Genomic DNA, 18,146 nt, shown 5'->3' with positions numbered 1-18,146 from the left:
CCTAGTGTTTCAAAAATGTGTGAGGGTGGAAGATGTGGCTGCAGTTCTAGCGAAAGCTGTTGCTACTGCAGTTAACACAAAGGAAAGCCTTTATGTCCTTGGCATGCTGCTATTATAAAGCATACAAAAAGCGCTTCCCCTGTTTGGTAACTTTCAGTAGCTAAACCCCTCAAACATGCGTCTGTTTTGAGTTGTTAGAGGAATCATAATGTCCAATTGTCTGCAAGCTTCTTAACTGTTCATTTAACAGAACAGCGCTGTGACAGCTTGCTGTTGCTGAGAAGGATGACAGCATCCACCTGTAGCTTTCCTCAGGCTTTCTCCAAGGCTTTTTTAACCTCTCAGTAGGGATTCAGCTCAGGAACCTGATGGAAAGCCGTTCAATTCTGGTAGGTGAATTGGCTTGCCGAGAGGTCAAATGAGTGCTAGAGCCTGGAGAGACTGAGAGGGTTTGATGGATGGAGGAGCAGGAGCGTGCCTTTGAGGGTAAGTAGATGTTAAATGGGTTAAGCAGTCTTTAAAACACTTCTGGTGTATATGGACCACAAAAGTGCCCAAGGCCAGGCTGGATGGGGCTTTGGGCAGCCTGGGCTGGTGCGAAGCATCCCTGCCCATGGCAGGGGGCTGGAGCTAGATGGACTTTGAGTCCCTTCCAACCCAAACCGTTCTGTGATCGTGCTGAGGGCTCCCTGCCCCTTCTAACCAGCTCGTCTGTCTCCTGCAGCCCCCAGGAGGCAGCTGAAGCCTGGCTTTGGCTTGCATTGTCTTCCCTCCTGGGACGTGGGCAGGTCGGAGGCTAGCACCAGGCAAGGTCAGGATGCAGTGCATGGGACCAGGGAGGTGGCGGCGGCTTGGGAACATTCATGCTTGGCGCCTCCCATTGCCTGGGGAGCTGCAGGTCTGTCCCCAGGCACATCGGCTGGTACCGCCTGTGAAGCTGCCCTGCCTCGTGGGCAGGGTGCTGCCTACGAGCTTTTGGCTGAAAAGGCGTGACCCCGACCTAAGGCTCCTGGCTCTGGGGGAGGCCTCTTGGGGCTGGAGTTGCCTCGTCTCTGCTTAATTTCAGTTTTCACGCCTTGGTCTGGCTGCTAAACTACGAAGGTTGTTGCAGCCTAGGCTGATCATGGTCTGCTACATCCCTGGGGATGGGGTGGAGGAGTCTGAACTGCGGTGTGGAGGCAGCGTTTCAGACTTGCTGGGTGCTTTAGAGGTTTTGTGGAGCCGCTTGGGGATTCACCTGAAGTTGGCCACTAAGAACAGTGTGCAAAACAGATAGAAAATGTTACAGGGATAAACAGATGGCTGGCTGAGAAAGGTTTGCATGCAGCTTTCTTCCCTCAGGTTATGAGAAATCTGGAGGTAATGCTTAATTGTGTTTCACTTTGAAGGCTTTGGAAGTTTTTCTCATCACCTTGAACCTTCTCACTGTGCTTCAGCGCTTACAGCTTATGGAATATTAAACATGTCACCATGTATCCGAGCTGCTGTAAGAAAAAAACCAGAAACAGAGTACATATGGAGCTTTCACTCGCACCCAAACTCTGTTGTTACGCTGTCATAAATAGATCTGGGAAGGCTGTTTTCAAGCGATGCATGGATGCTTGCTTAGCCTCACTGATTTTGCTCAGACAGGGTGTGTGTGTGTGGGAACACCAGGAAAACGAAAGCTAATTAATTGATGTAATATATATATGATCACCAGGTGGATCAGGTATAATCTGCTTTCTTATACAAATACTCAAATTATAAAAACTGTTGTACAGTAACTGACGTTTTGTAAAAACAAAACCCACCACTAACATGCACCTAGCACAGTAATCCAACAATAATTCCTGGATTAAGCAATTTCTAAAGGCAAATATACAGTTGCTGTTGTCTGCTCTTCCTCTAGCAGCTGCAGAAGTTTGCGATCTTGTAGCTCATCACTGTAACAAGGGTAGGTAATGAAGCTTCTGTAGCTCACCTGCCAAGGCTGTGGCAGTTGCTTGACATCTGTCTGGGCTCTGTAGACGTGGTCAAGCAAGGATCCACCCCAGACCACGATGGAATGAATTTAGGTAGGCTTTCCCCTCTTCCACGCACAGTTTCACCTTGTCCCGAGGCTCGTTCCGCAGAGGTATGACTGTCAGACCACCAGGATTGAGAGTTTATTTTGTTTTAATGTTGAAGTCCAGTTTTTAGCGTTTCCTTTAAAGGAAGCAGATGTCAGATTGTCCTCAGTGCCCGTCTCTCCTCAACTTCTTTCTCCAGCTGAAAGCGAATCAAATTCATACGGTGTCTGTGGGAGAACGGTATCCTCCAGTTCTTGTTCTATTGCTTCTTGTTCTTATATATCAATGGAAATGTCACTTAGCAAAAGAAGGGATTTTTCTGATGTGGACGTCTAAGCTGGCCACACCAGCTTTCAGGTTTCAAAGCACAAAAGGTGACTTTTGACAACTTTGACGGGTGATGTACAGGCGAATATTGGGCATTGTATATAGATGCTATCAAGAGATGCTGCCCTGCTCCTTTATTTTCTCTTGTGGAAGAGCTGCTTTATAGGCTGAAGAATTGGACTTAAACCCTCGAGAAGGCTGAAAAAAATATTGTTTGCATGGAAGGGAACGGACAGAGTAATGAAGTCACTTAATCTTGAAAAAACACAGTTTAAAGATAGTGCCCAAACATGATCTGCAGTTCTGGGAGACAGGGTTTCAGAGGGTCAGCCATTTCTTAATTTACCCGAAGATTTGTTTGTGGGGAGGGGTTTGGATGGGACTTTGGTGCCTTTCAGAGAGCAGAAAGACGTTTGGTAGCACAAGTGGTATGACTTCTCTGCGGTTAGGAGGTAAGTTTGCATGGGACAAAATATCACTTCTGATTGATCGAAACCTTATGTGTTTTTATTATTAACAGCTCTGTACCGGTTTGTCCGAGAAAGCTTTGGGCTTCCTACGGAAAAATTTAGCCCCCAGATGATTGAAACAAGAAATCTGATGGCCTTAGGAGCCAATTTGGAACATTAGGTTGCTTTATACTCCTAATTTAACTATTTTTCACTTTTTTTTGGCAGCCTGCAGGGTCACTGCACTAGTGGTTTTGGTGGTGAAGGAGGGAAGAGAAAAATAATTTGTACTATGGTATTAAGAGTAACGGGATGGAATAAGATCTTGTCTGTGCTCCATGAGATTGGCACTCATGAAATGAATGTGAAAGCTCCACATGAAGAAATCTTCAAGCAAAAGGCCGTGTGTTTTAGGGCAAACTGATGTCATCATCAGGATCTGCATTTTCTGCAAATACCTGTTCTTAATTTAAAAGGTGAACTTTTCACAGAATCACAGAATGTTAGGGATTGGAAGGGACCGTGAAAGATCATGTAGTCCAATCCCCCTGCTGGAGCAGGAACACCTAAATCAGGCCATAAAGGAACTCGTCCAAGCGGATTTTGAAAGTCTCCAGGGAAGGAGACTCCACAACCCCCGGGCAGCCGTTGACCACAAATCACCACTAGGCAATATTCTGTGATTAAAGGCAAGCATTGAGAGAGGTATCAGGCTAATTAAGAAAAGCCATCTCAGAAGAGACCGAACCCAGGAGTGGGCCCCAATGAATCAAGAACAAAGTGTCACTTCAGAGACGTGAGATTCTCATCACGGAGCTGGGAGTCAGCCACGCATCCCCAGAAAAGGTTCAGTGGGTTTTGGATGGCGTGTAGGCAAAAACAGTTTGTGCAGCACAGGAAGTTCTGAGGGAGAGAGGCGCTCCATTTTGGGTGGAAAAGGAGTCCTTTTTCTATCAAAAGAGACAGAAGAAGGCATAGGACACCACCTCCTTTGAGCAGCCGAAAGACGCTGCTAATTTCTGTGTTTCACCTGAGACAAGCGATAGACACTGCTGCTTCCCAGTCTCTGAGAATGGCACCTTTCCCAGAGCAATTCCTCCTTCTCAGACAGCCCGTTGCTCTTCTAGTTCCTTACTTTTGCCCTTGGTGGTGGTATCTTCAGGAAGTCTCTGGTTCTTAGGTACCCTTAGGCTGCACTTGCAGGAGGCCAGCAGCACCTTCCAAAGATGCTGCAGGTTGCCAGGCCCGGTTCCCCAGCTGGCAAGCATTCTCTTCTGCCAGGCTTTTAGGAGACTTTTGCTGTCAGCCTTTTTCCCAGTCGGGCCAGGTCACCTTTGTGGGCTGCTCCCATCCCCAACGCCTTCCCATTCCCATGATGACTTCTCATCCCCCAAACGACTTCTCATCCCCAAGTCTCACTTGGGGACCCGCCACTTGCAGGCATTCCCCGTCAACAGCAGACATCGCCAAACCACTTTGCGGCATGGACAGTGGGAGAGGGCTGTGTTCAGCCCCCCCCTCCCCCCCCCCCCCCCCCCCCCGACCTATGCAGGAAGAAGTGCAGGCAGAGGCTTTGCAGGGTGGAAAAGTCATAATTTAATAGTGGAGTAATTGTGGCTGCCACCCCCAGCCTGTCCCCACGTGAGGCGCGGCCCCGCCTGCTCAGTTGCGGGGCCTGGCCTGGCGGCCTGCGTGGTCGCCAGATCCTGGCTCCTCCTGTTGGATCCGACGAAGCCAGGCTATGTCGTCGTCGTCGCCGTCGGAGTACCACAGGGACTGTAGCAGCACGTGCCTGTCCTGCTCGAAACGCCGGGAGCGTCTTCGGATGAGCTGCTGTGCTTCAGCAGGGCTGCGCTCCCTGCGCTGGGGCGAGACGCTGCGGGAGCGGTGGTTGGAAGGGCTCCTCTCCTGCCGCCGCTGCTGCTGCTGCCGCCCCATCCTCGCGTTGCGATGCAGTCTTCTGCGGGGCTGGTGGGCTAAGGCGTCGTGCTGGGCGGGTGGCAGCAGGCGCACGATGGCCTCAATAGGCCCGCGGCACAGCGGGCAGGTGGCGCTTTGAGCGGCCCAGGACTGGATGCACTGCAGGCAGAAGGAGTGCCTGCAGGGGTCTACACAAGCTGCGCTGGACAGCTGGCCCAGGCAGATGGGGCACATCTCGTCCCCAGGGGCCTCCTCTGGCTGCTCCTGCGGTTGCTGATTCATGGCGCCTGCAGCTGCCCTCGTGTAGAGATGGTCTTCCCCGGTGGTAGGCTGCCCTGGTGCCAGGTGGTTATCAGCAGCCGCCGGTCTTCAGCACCTCCCCTCCAGGTCACTGGCAAGACCTCGCCGCCTCACGTCTCGCTGGCTGGACCTTGATGCCTCGCGTGCCACCAGCAGGACTAGTACAGAGAGAAGCAGAAAGAAAATATTCTAGCAGCAAGTACACATGAACTTTCTAGGTTCATCCAAGTTGTCTATAGTACTAGAGCGGTAAATATTCTTAGTATGGACTACAACCATTGCTATTATAATGGCAACTCTGCTTATGATAGGTTATACTTCGAAGGCAAGACTATACTTAGGATAGGTGAGGTCTTTATAGGTATAGATATTTGATAACATTACCGAAGGACCTCGATGGCTCACGTGCAAAAAAAAGGGCTTCGTGTGTGCCTCGTGCAACACCTCTGTCTCTCGCTTTCCAGCAATGGGACCTCGAGCTCTCGAGTACCGCCAGCCGGACTGGCCGCAGACGCGCTGCTCGGGGTATTTATAGCCAGCCACCTTTTGTGAGGTTGTAGGGTGATAGTGACTCTGTGGTGGCATCACAAGGGTCTCCAGGTACCCCTGATGTCAGCACTGCCAGAGGTCACCTGGCTGTGGTGAGACAATGCTGATGTGAGATGGCTGCTCCACGCTGACAGGAGCCATGTCTGCCAGGCTGGGGTCCAGGCCAGGAGCTCATCCCGTGGCCTGGGAACTGCCCCTAGGAGCCGGGGATGTCCTTGACGTGCAGCTGGACACCCGAGCATTGGAGACATCCTGAAGAGACTATGGAACCAACAAGTATAAAACACAAAATATGTAACAATAACCTGAAGGGATGTCTGAAATTGCTCAAGTGTTGTATTGGCCTCGCGTCGTGAGAAGACTCACCTCTATCCACAAAATCCAGGCTGAAGGTGCTCTGTCACCCTTACCGTGAAAAAGTTTTGTCTCTTATTTAAGTGGAACCTCCTGTGTTCCAGCTTGCACCCATTGCCCCGTGTCCTATCATTGGATGTCACCGAGAAGAGCCTGGCTCCATCCTCCTGACACTCACCCTTTACATATTTACAAACATCAATAAGGTCACCCATCAGTCTCCTCTTCTCCAAGCCAAAGAGACCCAGCTCCCTCAGCCTTCCCTTGTCAGGGAGATGCTCCACTTCCTTAGTCATCCTCGTGGTTCTGTGCTGAAGTCTCTCAAGCAACTTTAAATCTAGATGGATGTGAAAGTGCAGAATAGAGGGCTTTCAAGAATCTTTTTGGTTTCCTGTTGGTAGCTGCATGGGAAGCTGGAATGGCTGCAGGTCGTTGCAAGGGTGATGTTTGGGACTTCAGAAGGTTAGGCTTTGAGCAGCAAAATGTCAAATCGGCAGAAAATCCTGGAGGCTGATACTATGGATAAGCAAAATGGGAAGAGGCATGCATTCAGCTAGTCTGGTTTCCAATTTGAAAGTCAGTCTGTTTGTAGCCAGGCACGATTCATAGTGAGAAATATTTTCCCCAAATGTATCCACATTCTCCTTGGGCTTCAGGAACCAGTGGCTTCCTCTGCTCGTTGCTCCTTGCGTGTTGTTTATTTCTTTGGGCATTGGCTTTGGTTTCTCCCCAGTGGTAATTCAGGGGAAGCCACGAGATATCTTCTAATCTCTTTACACCAAAGTCATGCCTTCATGTTATTACAGGGACTTGTTTGGGTTCTTGAGAAATCGTTAGGCTTCTCTCTGCAATGCTGCTAACTGTGATGCCATTACAGGATGGGAAATAAAGTTGCATGGAGCTCTTCTTACTACAATTAAAACTTCCTTGCGTTTTTGTGGTGTTCTGTTTTGGAGACCAAAGGATAGTACAAGCCTTCTTAGCATAAGATTGCATTGGATGCTTGTTTTCAATTGGACCATCAAAATACTTCTCAGCTTCCTTTTTCCCTTTTCTGTTCACTCATCCCTCAGCAATCCTGTTCTTAAGGAATGGCTCTGGAGTTGGCTGCTCAGAAAAAAACATTGAAATTCATCTTAAATTTCATTGTTTGTTGTACTCCACAAACTTTAGGGCAATAGACTTTCATCAAGCTTTCACCTTGGGACTTCCCAGAAGAACGGGGCAGGCATCGATATAGGCTGGGAGCATCCCTCAGGAGCTTCTCTGGGGACTGACGGTCACTCTTTTCCTGCAGCTCTTTTGTGTGCTGTTGGGACTCTTCTCCCGTGTGCGTTCCTTTGTGTTCTGCTGTGTAATGGGGCTCGTGCTTCGTTATTTCTTCGGTGAGGGAACATGTGTGGATCTCTCCTCTGGCTTTGTCAGAACAGCTGCAGAAATGGAAGGTCTTTGAAAACTTTGTCAGATGGGATTGAAACGCGTGAATGGATTCAGAAGCTTGCAAAACAGGAATACTGACACATCTGAGGCCAACACAAATCTAATTTCTTTAGGAACGGAGCAAAGTGCTTCCTTTTTTTAACAGCAAGACTTGGCTTTACTCATGTTCATACTGGCTGGCCTCTACAGGTACGTGCCTTGCCTTTCCTTCTGATTAAATTGCCGGACCATAAGTGGGTGGACGATTTGTTTGTTTTGGCATAATGTTTGCTTTATATAGGCATTTCTCAAGTTTACAGCAAACAGAGGAGCCAGGTCATGAGCTGTGCAAAGTCCGTAACATGAGGGAAAGAAGAGAACAAGGAAAAGCTGGCTTGTGAAATTGCCTCTTCGAAACTGGAAAAATCTCTTCTCCCCTTTTCCCCTGCTAACCTGCACAGCATTTCCTTAAGCTGACATTGTTACGTCAAATGCCTGCAAGCCTGAACGATTGTGTCAGTGCTGCTTGTTTCTGCTGCTCGCAGTCATTGCTCGAAACCGAGCGCGCTGTAGGTGGGCATCCCGTCGTGTCGGTTCTGATGCAACGTGTGGAAATGCCCATTCGGGGCGAGGGGAACGGCAGGCACCTCGTGGTGTGCCTGTTCTCCGCATTCGGTGACCTCAGTGGTGACCTCCTCTGGCCCGGGGGGTTTAAATCTGGGTAGGAGGAGGCAAGATGGCCTGGCAAATGCGTTAAGGCAGCTGAGATGTTTATTTACTACTAAAATACTATTTGTTTATCTTAGAAATAAGCATTGTGTGGTGCTGGGATGCAGACAGAGGGGTATTGGTACCAGCTGCAGAGGTCTGCATTACTGAGTTTGTGCAATTACTGTGTCCTTAAGAAAAGGGAGAAACTTGACTGTGTTGGCTAAGTGGGTATAGCCAAAAGCAATCTCCACAGCTTATCTCAAGACAAGTTTGAGAAACCAGATAGTACTTGTTGCTATCTCTTGCTCTCCTCGTGCCACCCAGGCGTCAAGCATCTCTGCGTCATGTCTGTCAGCACAGAGTGCCACACAGACCTCCTGCGAGTGCCTTTACCAAGAAGCTGTGCCTCGTGAAGCACGAGTAGAAGAACGACAGTTCCTTCTGCTACATCTGGAAGAAGCACTCTTCCAGCACATGAAAATTTTCAAACTGCTGTCAACTTCATCTTGGCTTTCCCTGTGGGTCAATGATCTGGGCTGGGTCCTAGCCATATCAAGGGAGTAACTAGGTACAAACGTTAACTCTCTGAACATATGTAATCGTCTAATTGTGTATCTTGAAATTATGATATCTAATTGCTCTGCTGAGGAAGTGCAGGTTTTTATGGAGCTGGCGGTGTTTGCGTAGGTGTAGCCTATCCTGCCGCTGGTGGGCACAGAATGAAACCAGTAACCAAGCCTGTACCTTGCACTGGGAGGAGGCAGCTTGTAGCTGCCAGCAAAACCACAGCAGTGACCTTTGCTTGGTAAAAAAGCGAGAGGCTGGATTATTCCACAAAACTGTCACAGAGCTCCTAAGCATCTCGTAGCCCTCCTGCAAGGGGGCTGTACATCTCCAGCAGGTATTTTTCTTTGTCTGTGTGTCACTCTTGGCACCTTTTCAATTGTGTAACTATCAAAATCAGTCTCTTTTGACAGCTAAACTGCTTCATAAGGATACACAGTTGAGAGCTTGGAAAAAAGCAAATCTTAAATTTCAGAGAAAGGAAAAGGTTATTCTTGATGGGCTATAAGGATGCTACCCTGTAGGATAGGTGGGCTTGGGGTTTTTTGACAGCTTGTTTTGGGAGTATAGCACAGCTGCAGCGAAGACTTCATGAAGTTTTTATAATCCCTTAATGGTAAGGACAGACAGATTACTGTGGCAGGTTTCAGGCTCCGAGTGTAACAGTGCCTTAAGTATTAAGCTCTGTCTGTAAAAATTGTTCCTGGGGTTAACAAAGGACTGAAGAAGACAATGCAGAGACGTCTAGTCAACTTTTTTGCCTGCCTGCTTAGTGCTACAGAATCCCTTTTTAACTGAAGCGAGCTTTACCGGTAAAAACCTGGCCCTACAAAAACAGAGGGCTGGGGGAGAATGAGGTGCTTGCGGCAGGGAATTGGTGTGCTGGGAGCTGCTGTCCTTTCTTGAATGTAGCTTTTAGATTTGCTTATACTGTAGCAACATATTTATCAGCCCTAAACAAGCATCATTTCTTAACTGTGAGCATCGATTCTTTCCTCTTCTGCTGCATTGTGCTCTCTGACCTGTGTATGTGGCTGCAAGGTTTGTCACCTCTGCCTGCGTCCTAACAGTGCATTAAGGGCTTCGGGAGATTTCTCTCCGTGTGCTCTCAGGTACATGGTTTCCTCCTTGAGAAGTAGCTTAGCTGCAAACAAAATGTAGGTAACGTCAGTTGAATTCCTGCCAAATGTCTGATCTAATTATATGAAGCGAGAGCATGGTCCTGTGGCTGCTGGAAAAGGCAGCCCCTTCACGTAAGGAGAGGGTGGAGTTCAGGCATTAAAATGAAAAGGTTATATATGCTAAAATTGCTCAGTATTTTTATATGTTCCCTCTTACTATGCAATTGTGTCCCCTTTTGGCATCGCCATGACTATTTTTTAAGAGCCAGCCATCTCTCCGCTGCATTTCCATTCTGTTAACCAGCTCTTGGGAGGAGTTTCCAGCGCCGAGCTGCCCGGAGGCAGGGACCAAGAGACATCCGCTGGGCAACGCCGAGAGCCTGCAGGGATTAATCCTGCCTGGTTTATGGCGTGTGTCTCTTCTCAGCGCCTAAATCCTTGCACAGAGCTAAAGACTTGCATAAAGCTCCTTCCGGAGGGACCTGCTGTTGATGCACCTTCATAACTTCATTCCTTTCTCACGCAAGTAGTAGCTTCTCGAAGGGTTTACTGCCTCCTGCAGTGCTGGTAAAGCCTCACCCAGCTTGTCGGCGGTGAGCGTGCTGCTGCTGGGATGGCGTGCGCATGCGTAGGGCGCAGTGCCCAGCAAGGCCAGACGAGCTTCCCTGTGTCTCCTGAGCCATCAGGTGCTCAGCAGCATCACCAGGATGTTTTCCCCCTCGGCTGGCTGTCTCTTGGTCTTTGCAGCTGTGTTCAGGGCATTGTGCTATGTATGTAAGTAACTTGATTGTGGATCCTGCATCTGACCAGCAGTGTCTGAAGCTCTTTTTAAGAGATGTGAGCCTTGGCAGAGGTTTAGTATCCTCCTGATCCAAGACAACTAAGAGGCTACTCTGATCATTCGTGCTCTTTTTGAGGCACCCTGAGTGTTGGTGGGTCAGAGGAAAGGCAACGGGCGTCCTTGTGACTGCCCCATGGAACTCTGGAGTCTGGGGACCTGGGGCCTTCCAGCCTCCGTCTGAGTTCCATTTGATTGCTATGTAGTGATGATGCTGTTCTTATTGATAGTAGGTGGCACTTGACATGAGCTTGCTCTTCCACAGGGGAAACGTGTACCTGATAAGTGTGCATGTTCATTTTGGTGTGCAGCCAGGTCAGAATGTGCTTCTCAGCATCACTTTGGATTAGTCAGGGCTGCCTGTCAGCTCGAGATGTGTTTAATTAGCACGACTTCTTCTTACTCCTTGCTATTAAAGGGTCATTGGTTTTCTGCGACCCTCTCTGTTCAAGTTCAGGAGGACTTTTCTTCTAATAAGAGGCATTTCCCCCCGCACGCGCACACCGTGAAAGCCGTGTTGGCTCTGAACATGATACTCGTGTTCTTCTCTGAAAGCAGAAAAAAAGCATTTCATGGTTTGGATAGTGCAAAGGATTTTTTTTTCTTGCCTTTAACTGCCAAATCACCAGTCTTTTCAAGCTCTCCAAGCCTGTCTGCAATTCATCCTCCAGGCTGCTTTTCCTTGCCAGGCAGATGAAACAGTCTCAGACTATTGAGGTGCATCTGTGTTAAATTACGCTATAAATCTGCAAAAGCAGCATTACTCCCAGTGATCCCAGCCTGCTCCACAGGTGAAGCCGCAGCGGTGGTCTCGTCGAGTGAGGACTGCGCTCGTTGGTAGTACCAGTAAGTGCAAACTACGTCCTGCAGCTGCTGTATGCCATCGGAGCACCTGAATTTGCCTGATGGGGCTTATTCCTTGGAGATGCATGTGGCTGTCTGGAAGTAACCTATTCTTTGGTAGGCTTGCCCCTTTTTCCTTCAAAAACCATTGCTTGAAAGGAAGGAGGTGGCATAGGTGTACCTGAAGGTCTCTTTTTGCTGTTAGGTAACCTGGTGTTTTAAGATTGGGAAAAGGAAAAAAATAGGTATATGTGGTGGCCAGATTCAGAAGAGGACATCCACTGAGTTCTTGTCCTGCTCAGTGTCTGTTACAGACCCTTCACCACTGCCAATTTTTGTCTCATTTCCTCTATAGCATCCTCATAAATATCTGTTTCTGCTGGAACCTGATCCCGCACGGCTTTACGCAGCCTGTTTTTGCAAACAGATGGTATCTTAAATGTCATGCTTCTGCTGGTCTGCGGGAGCCTTGCAGAGGCTGGGGTTGGTGACTGTAATATCAAGGTGTAGATCTCAAAAACGGCGTGTATGCGACGGTTCCCTCGTCGGGCTGCAGCGCCGGGGTTGTGCATGCAGCTGTGTGTGGGCTGCGCACCTGCACCGTTTGGAGCGGGGTTTGGCTGGCTGTCAGGCCTTTATGCAGGGGGCTGTGTGTCTGACTTGTGCAGCAAGCCTCGGAAGATGGGCTGGAGCTGGGCTGGCGGTTGCTCTTCGTCTTTCTTCCTCTTCCCAGCCTAAACAAACAAACAAAGACTCAGGTTTCATTAGGGGATTTTTTCTCGTTTTAAGCACTCAACTGTTCGTTTAGCTGTTCCAGCTTCATGTGACTCCTAATGAAGTGCACTAACCCTCTCTTTCTGGCAGACTGTGCTCTTTAGCCCTTTGTTACGTGTGTAGGAATACACACACATGGCTGCTGCAAACCTTTGGCTTAAACGTGAGTGGGGAAGGGGAGTCAAAGACTCTGCCCTGCATCACACAAACCACCTCCCCGAAAATGGTCTGTTTTGTTCCAAGATTCTGCATGTGGAAGAACTAGATTACTTTTTCCCTCTGTAACATTCCCAGCTTTCACACTGAACTTGTATAAAGTCTTCGGAGAACAAAGTTCAGGAATGAACGTACAGGATGCTCTAGGTGCTGCTCTTGGTGAGATGATGAACATCCAGCCTGAGCCTCACTTAGAGAAGTCACCTGGCAACATGTTCAGATGGGGGTTACACAGTTAACATTTTTAGGAAGTTCGCTGGATCTTCGGGAAGACTTCAATCAGTTTGCTTCCCAAGTAGCAGAAGTGAGACTTCGTTTGGGTTCACCCCTTTCTGTGAAAACTGGAATTGCAGTATGTCAGCTTGACAGCCCTGTGCGTCCATGAGTAAGGAGTGAGTGTCGTGCTCTGCGGTTGTCCATCCCTGTCCCTTCCCAACAATTTAGACTTAAATACTGTTTGTATGCCTCACCTTTTTTTTTTTTTTCCCCTGCCTATGAAGCACTGAACAAAACTAACTGCATAAGCTGAAGATTAAGTCATTTGGTCAAGTGATTCAACAGAAGCGACTCGTGGTGTTTAAAAAGCATCTGTAGCATTGATGTGGAAGGAGCCTCCCACATGTGGGACATCTGACATGGCATACAGCCGCCTGCTGTAGTCTGCAGCCAGCTTTGCAGCTACCAGCTTTAAACTGAAACAGAGAATATTAACCTACTTTTTCCAGTTTTTCTGTTGTTTTTCACAACATTGAGGACACTAAAACCAGGTCGCTCTAGTGCTGTTTGTGGCTCTGAAAAAAAAGAAATATTTTTTGTTGGGGCCAGTTGGGAAGTAGCACGGGCAGAGGCAGGACAAGAGGTGGGAGGTCACGGAAGGACGAGGTAAGGCGCTGGGATGAGGAGGCGTGAAGGGCGCTGAAGCTGATGGAGGTGTTTGTGTGGAAGAGAGCAAAGCTGTAAGTGAAAGGTTTGCTAATCTCATTTTAATAAAGGAAGAGCGCTGATGCCTGGGAAGCTGTTAATGTATGCAGTGAAACACGGGACACAAAGCCAGCTTGTTCCTCTAAACTTAAGAGTGTAAGCTAATAAAAGGAATTGACAGGTGCTGAGAATTTTTTTTTTTTTTTTGAAACCAGGACACGTGATGCGTTCACACACAAACTCAACCTTCACACTGGCTGTTAGATCTTCTCCAGAGGGTGGAGGGCTTGTCCCGATCCGTGGCAGAGCAAGTGAAGCTTTGTGCAGCTGAAGGCTTCACTTTTTGCACGGAATGAGCATGGAAGTTGGTGATCTCATATCCGTACATTTATAACATCTCAGTTGAGAGCCCTGGAGGATTTTATAGTCTTTGAAGTCACATGGAAAAGAGCAGATCTTGCCTGGAAAACACTCCCCAGATCAAGACACTTACCAAAAGTATGGTGTGCGCACATGGGGTGGACGTTGGAGGAAACAGTGAGAAGGCACGTGCCATGTCCTAAAGCAAGAGTTGTGGAGATGCTTTGAGAAATGGAGTTCCTGTTTTCATACAGACTGGGATGAGGTCACTCATCCCAACAGAATATGGGGCTTTCTTCAAGATCTTGGCTTCAAAAAGGAGGATAAAGGAATTGTAGGGTTGAAGTGCTTCCACTTGTTAGCTGGGTAACCCATACACCACGCGTTTGCAGCCTAGTACATTTTGAATCCCTTGTGAATCGGAAGTGCACACGGAGCTGGATGAGGCCTGCTTGATTTGATTTGAGGAAAGGATTCATTTGCAATATTGGTTCAGACAGATACTGTCTGAAACTGTGCCACAAAGCAAGACTGACAGCTCTTGTCCTTGTCTCAGAGGTCTCCGGAGCATCTCAAGCAGGTCAAAGAAATTTTTGGTGCACAGGAAGCAAGCTTTGCCTTCGAAGGGTAGAAATAAGGATTGCTCTGACTTGTTCGCGCTAGTGTCATTTGCTTTGTCCTTCACTACTGCTGCTTTCAAACTGAGGGACTTTGTTGGGGAAACAGGGTGGCTACAAGCAGTGTCTGTACTGAAGCAGAGCTGTGGCGTGCCCGTGCTGTATGGAGCGCTCAGCGAGCAGTGAGCCTTTCTTCGTGAAGCCTTTCTTCGTGCTGCGGCTGATTGCAAGGGGAATGACAGCTGCCTTCCCCACCGGCTGGTAGCTGGTGTGCAGCTCTAGCCGGGTGGTTTTATTGGTGCAGGAGCAGTAGTGATTTAGATCTCAAGTCCTAAGCGTTTGGAAGCGTGTAAGATACTAAGTTGGCTGCTTTATTTAGCTAACTGTGCTTTAAGTAATTTCCTTTCAAGCCTGTATCTTTTATTAAATAACTGTTCCCCTGTCTTTGAGCACATTGTAGTGAAATGAATACTGGAATTGAACTGAGTCACCATTAGGCAAATATGTTCCTGCAGCTTTCTTTAAATGCACGTAACTTTCGGGAGCAATCTTGCTGAGTGGGTGGAAAGGTAGGAAGGAGAATCATTATGAAAAAGTTTGAATCGTGGCAGGAAATAGTCCTGGTGTTCTGAGTAGTCTTCACATTTTAATGCGACTGACTTCAAATTACAGTCTAGTCTTCATTCTTCTGCCACCCCTCTTCCAAAACCAAGTGCTTTTACTTTGTTAGCCTTCAAAAGCCATGTTTGATGCCAGATACTACTACTTTCACTATTGCTACTATATGCTCTTAGTATACTGTTAGTATGTAGTAGCAATAGTGAAAGATCTTTGTGCAATTTGGTGTACTGACAACTGGGATCAGGATGGCCGTAATAAAGATGTTGTCAAACCTCTTATTCACTGCTGATCTGAATTCCTGTTTGCTGGAGGCTTTCAGCTGAGAAAGAGGATGTTTCGTGTTCTCAGATTCAGGCGTGACCTTTCCATCCTTCCCCTTGGGAAGACCTTATACAAATTAGCGAAACGCTGGGGAAGGATGGGGGTGTAGGAGCTTATAACTGTTAAAATCTTATTTCACAAGCCAGAAATGCATGGTGGAGCTCTGTGTGCTTCATCTGCTTGCAAAGAACAGAGGTGCTTGTCCCACCTGAGGAACAGTGAGCAGGATGGTGCAAGCATCAAACAGAGCAGTGTATTTCTGCTCTCGGATCTGAAACCTGGCACATGGAGCTTGGGCTGAGTCGGGACTTGAGTCTGGAGGAGGGGGAAGCCGTATTTTTTGAGGCTAAGAGGGGCTTGTGCTTGCAAGAGGCTTGAGCAGCCCTTATGGAAACGACGTCCTTGTGTCATGGAGCGGTGACCAAGCAGCCACTTCAAGCTGAGGACAACTCAAATATCAGCTGTTTGAAATATGTTAAACTATGTCTCTGCCCTTGGTGGCTTTCGGCTCTACTTTACAATAGCCAGTGAAATGCCTTCTGTATCATTGCCATCTTTTGCCAGCAAGGTAGCCTGGCGCTTTGAAAAGATCTGCACCCAGGCATCAGGTTCTGCTGCAAAACAACCTCGTTATTGGGATGCGTCTGCTCTCGCGTAGGAAGCTGGTAGTTCTTCATGGCAGAATGGGCAGAAAGAAGGTTAAAAGGTTTCAGACATCGTACAGCAAACCCGTGAGCTGTGGTGCATCATTCAGCAGCCAGTCTCTGCCCAGTCCACCTAATGCTCATCACAGTTGTTCTGAAGCCATTTCTGGTGGCTTCAGCTTATATTGACCTTTCTTACTCTTTCTGCTGGCTGGGTAACTGTTAGCTGAATGAGCAAGAAAATCTCAAGAAAGAAAATGAACTTGCAACTTTACCAAAACTGTATCGTTCATCCTTCCTTTGCTCTAATCAGTCCCTGTCATGCAGATTTTGCTTCTTCCTCTCAAAGTTTTCAGCCTACCTTCCAAGTGTCTCCTCAGTCTACAAAGCTGTGTGCATTGATTTTTTTTCCAACAGTAAACTGGGAAGGGATCTAGCTCTTGCTAGAGGCTTTTTTGTTACCCTTTTGTGAGGTCTCCAGTTGTTGCCCATGGATTTTCCAGTCTAGATGAAAATACAGACTTCTGTCTGCAGGGAGAAAAAATTTCCCCTCTGGCTTTGGTAGGATCAAGGGTGTTTTCTTAACTTTTTCATTCGTGGGATTCCTCTGTTCTGTTCATCTTTCTAGTCTGTAGTCCAGCCCCAGGAGCACCCTTTCGTCCTCGGATACTCGGTTTCTGTTCTTCCTCAGTTCCAGTGACGGACCCTTTTTTGTGGGTTGTTTTTTGAAGCAAGTCTTCTCCCAGGGCAGACCGGGGTGGGGCCCAGTCCACCTGCTGTTCTGATGTCTGGTAGAGCATCGTCATTGCTCCTGCAAGCTGATTTCACAAAGCAAATAAAACCATGCTGGCATCTACGTAAACAGCTTTGAGAAAGAGTGCTACCTCACCCTGTCACAAAGTGCTGCCGCTGGAGGGTCTGTTGGGGATATCTGTGATGGGAACCAGTTCGCCCTGTTTGCCTCTAACGGTTACTTCCTGCTAATCCATATTCAGTTTTAAGTGTTGAAGCTTGAATTACGTGTGGCGGAGGTGCAGGTACAGCCCGGTAATACTGAGCACTGGGTTCCTTGCAGGTGAGCATCTTCAACTGTTCTCTCTCTGGCTGGGCCAGCGGTGCCCGACTGTGGCCGGCAGCTCGCTGGGAGCTACGTGCTGCTGGTGTACGACAGGCACAGCACAGTTCTCAGATGGTAGCAAGACCTCATCTGCTTTTCTCTCTGGAGAGGAGGCTGCTGAGTCATGGGCTCGATACAACGTCCTGTGGGTTGTAGCCTGTGCAGCCTGAACTAGGCTCCTAGCATTAGTAGATACGCAGTTAAAGGTGGGTGTTTTTGTGGGACTGTCATCCTGCATGAAGCAGATCCACGTGTGTGGGTATTTCCTGACCCTGTTACTAGCTCCTCTTCAGTACTGAAGGTTTTCTAATACACTGCAGACTAGCACCTTCCTATGAAGAGGGGAGTCTCTTTAGAGTCCTGCTGCAAACTCCCTGTCCAATATAGAAGCCTCCAGCGACGTATGAACAAAGGCAGTAAAAAGTAATTGCAAAGCGGTGTTAGAGCTGCGCGTTCTCCTTGTTTAATCTTTGCTTTTTTTGCAGAAGTATTTCTGATCTAGGGGAGGGACTTCTGATTTAGGGGAGGGAGCTCAGGCTGGGGAGAACTGTACCTTTTATTTTGTGTGAGCAGGTAGAACTGCAAATGGAAACGAACAGAAAAGGTCAGAGTTGTGCTAAAGACTAGTTTAGTGTTCAGAAGTTGGAATTTCCAGCTTGTAGCTAGCGACCTGCATGCTCTGCAGGACCTGTTGTGGATGACTTCTGCCTTGTATACAGACGTCTCAGATCAAAACAAAGTTTCAAGAAATAAAAGCACACCACAGCTGAAGGTTAGGGGGAACATACTCATATTTCAAAAGAGTTAATGCTTTTGTTCTGTGCCACTGGTTTGTGGATGTGTAATAATTCTTGCCTTTCATTTTTGGAGGACTGGAAGTAAGTAGGTTAGTTTCATTTAATTTCATAAAACAACCAGGCAAAGCCTGGCTAAATCCTCTGAAAAATAAGCTACAAATACATTGCTCCAGGAGGACTGAGTCTATTGCCGTAGTAACTTTTGACCCCTCGTAAATATGGTTGGGTTTCTGGGCGTACCTGATGGTGTTCTACTGCTGGTGTCCTTCCACGGTGACTCCTGTTCCGTGGTTTCATGCAGCACATCTCTGC

The 18,146-nt window shown here is 48.0% G+C and overlaps 1 protein-coding gene across 2 annotated transcripts in view; it reads left to right on the top strand.

Annotated features, from left to right (window-relative positions):
• CSNK1G1 (casein kinase 1 gamma 1) overlaps positions 1-18,146 on the top strand; it is a 102,329-nt gene that overhangs the window by 22,627 nt on the left and 61,556 nt on the right. The gene's annotated exons all lie outside the window — the stretch shown is intronic.

Source organism: Cygnus olor, chromosome 11 (genome assembly GCF_009769625.2).
Source record: "Cygnus olor isolate bCygOlo1 chromosome 11, bCygOlo1.pri.v2, whole genome shotgun sequence".
NCBI classification, from domain to species: domain Eukaryota; kingdom Metazoa; phylum Chordata; class Aves; order Anseriformes; family Anatidae; genus Cygnus; species Cygnus olor.
The sequence above is the reverse complement of the archived record's forward strand: the minus strand, read 5'-3'. Positions and strand labels throughout refer to the sequence as shown.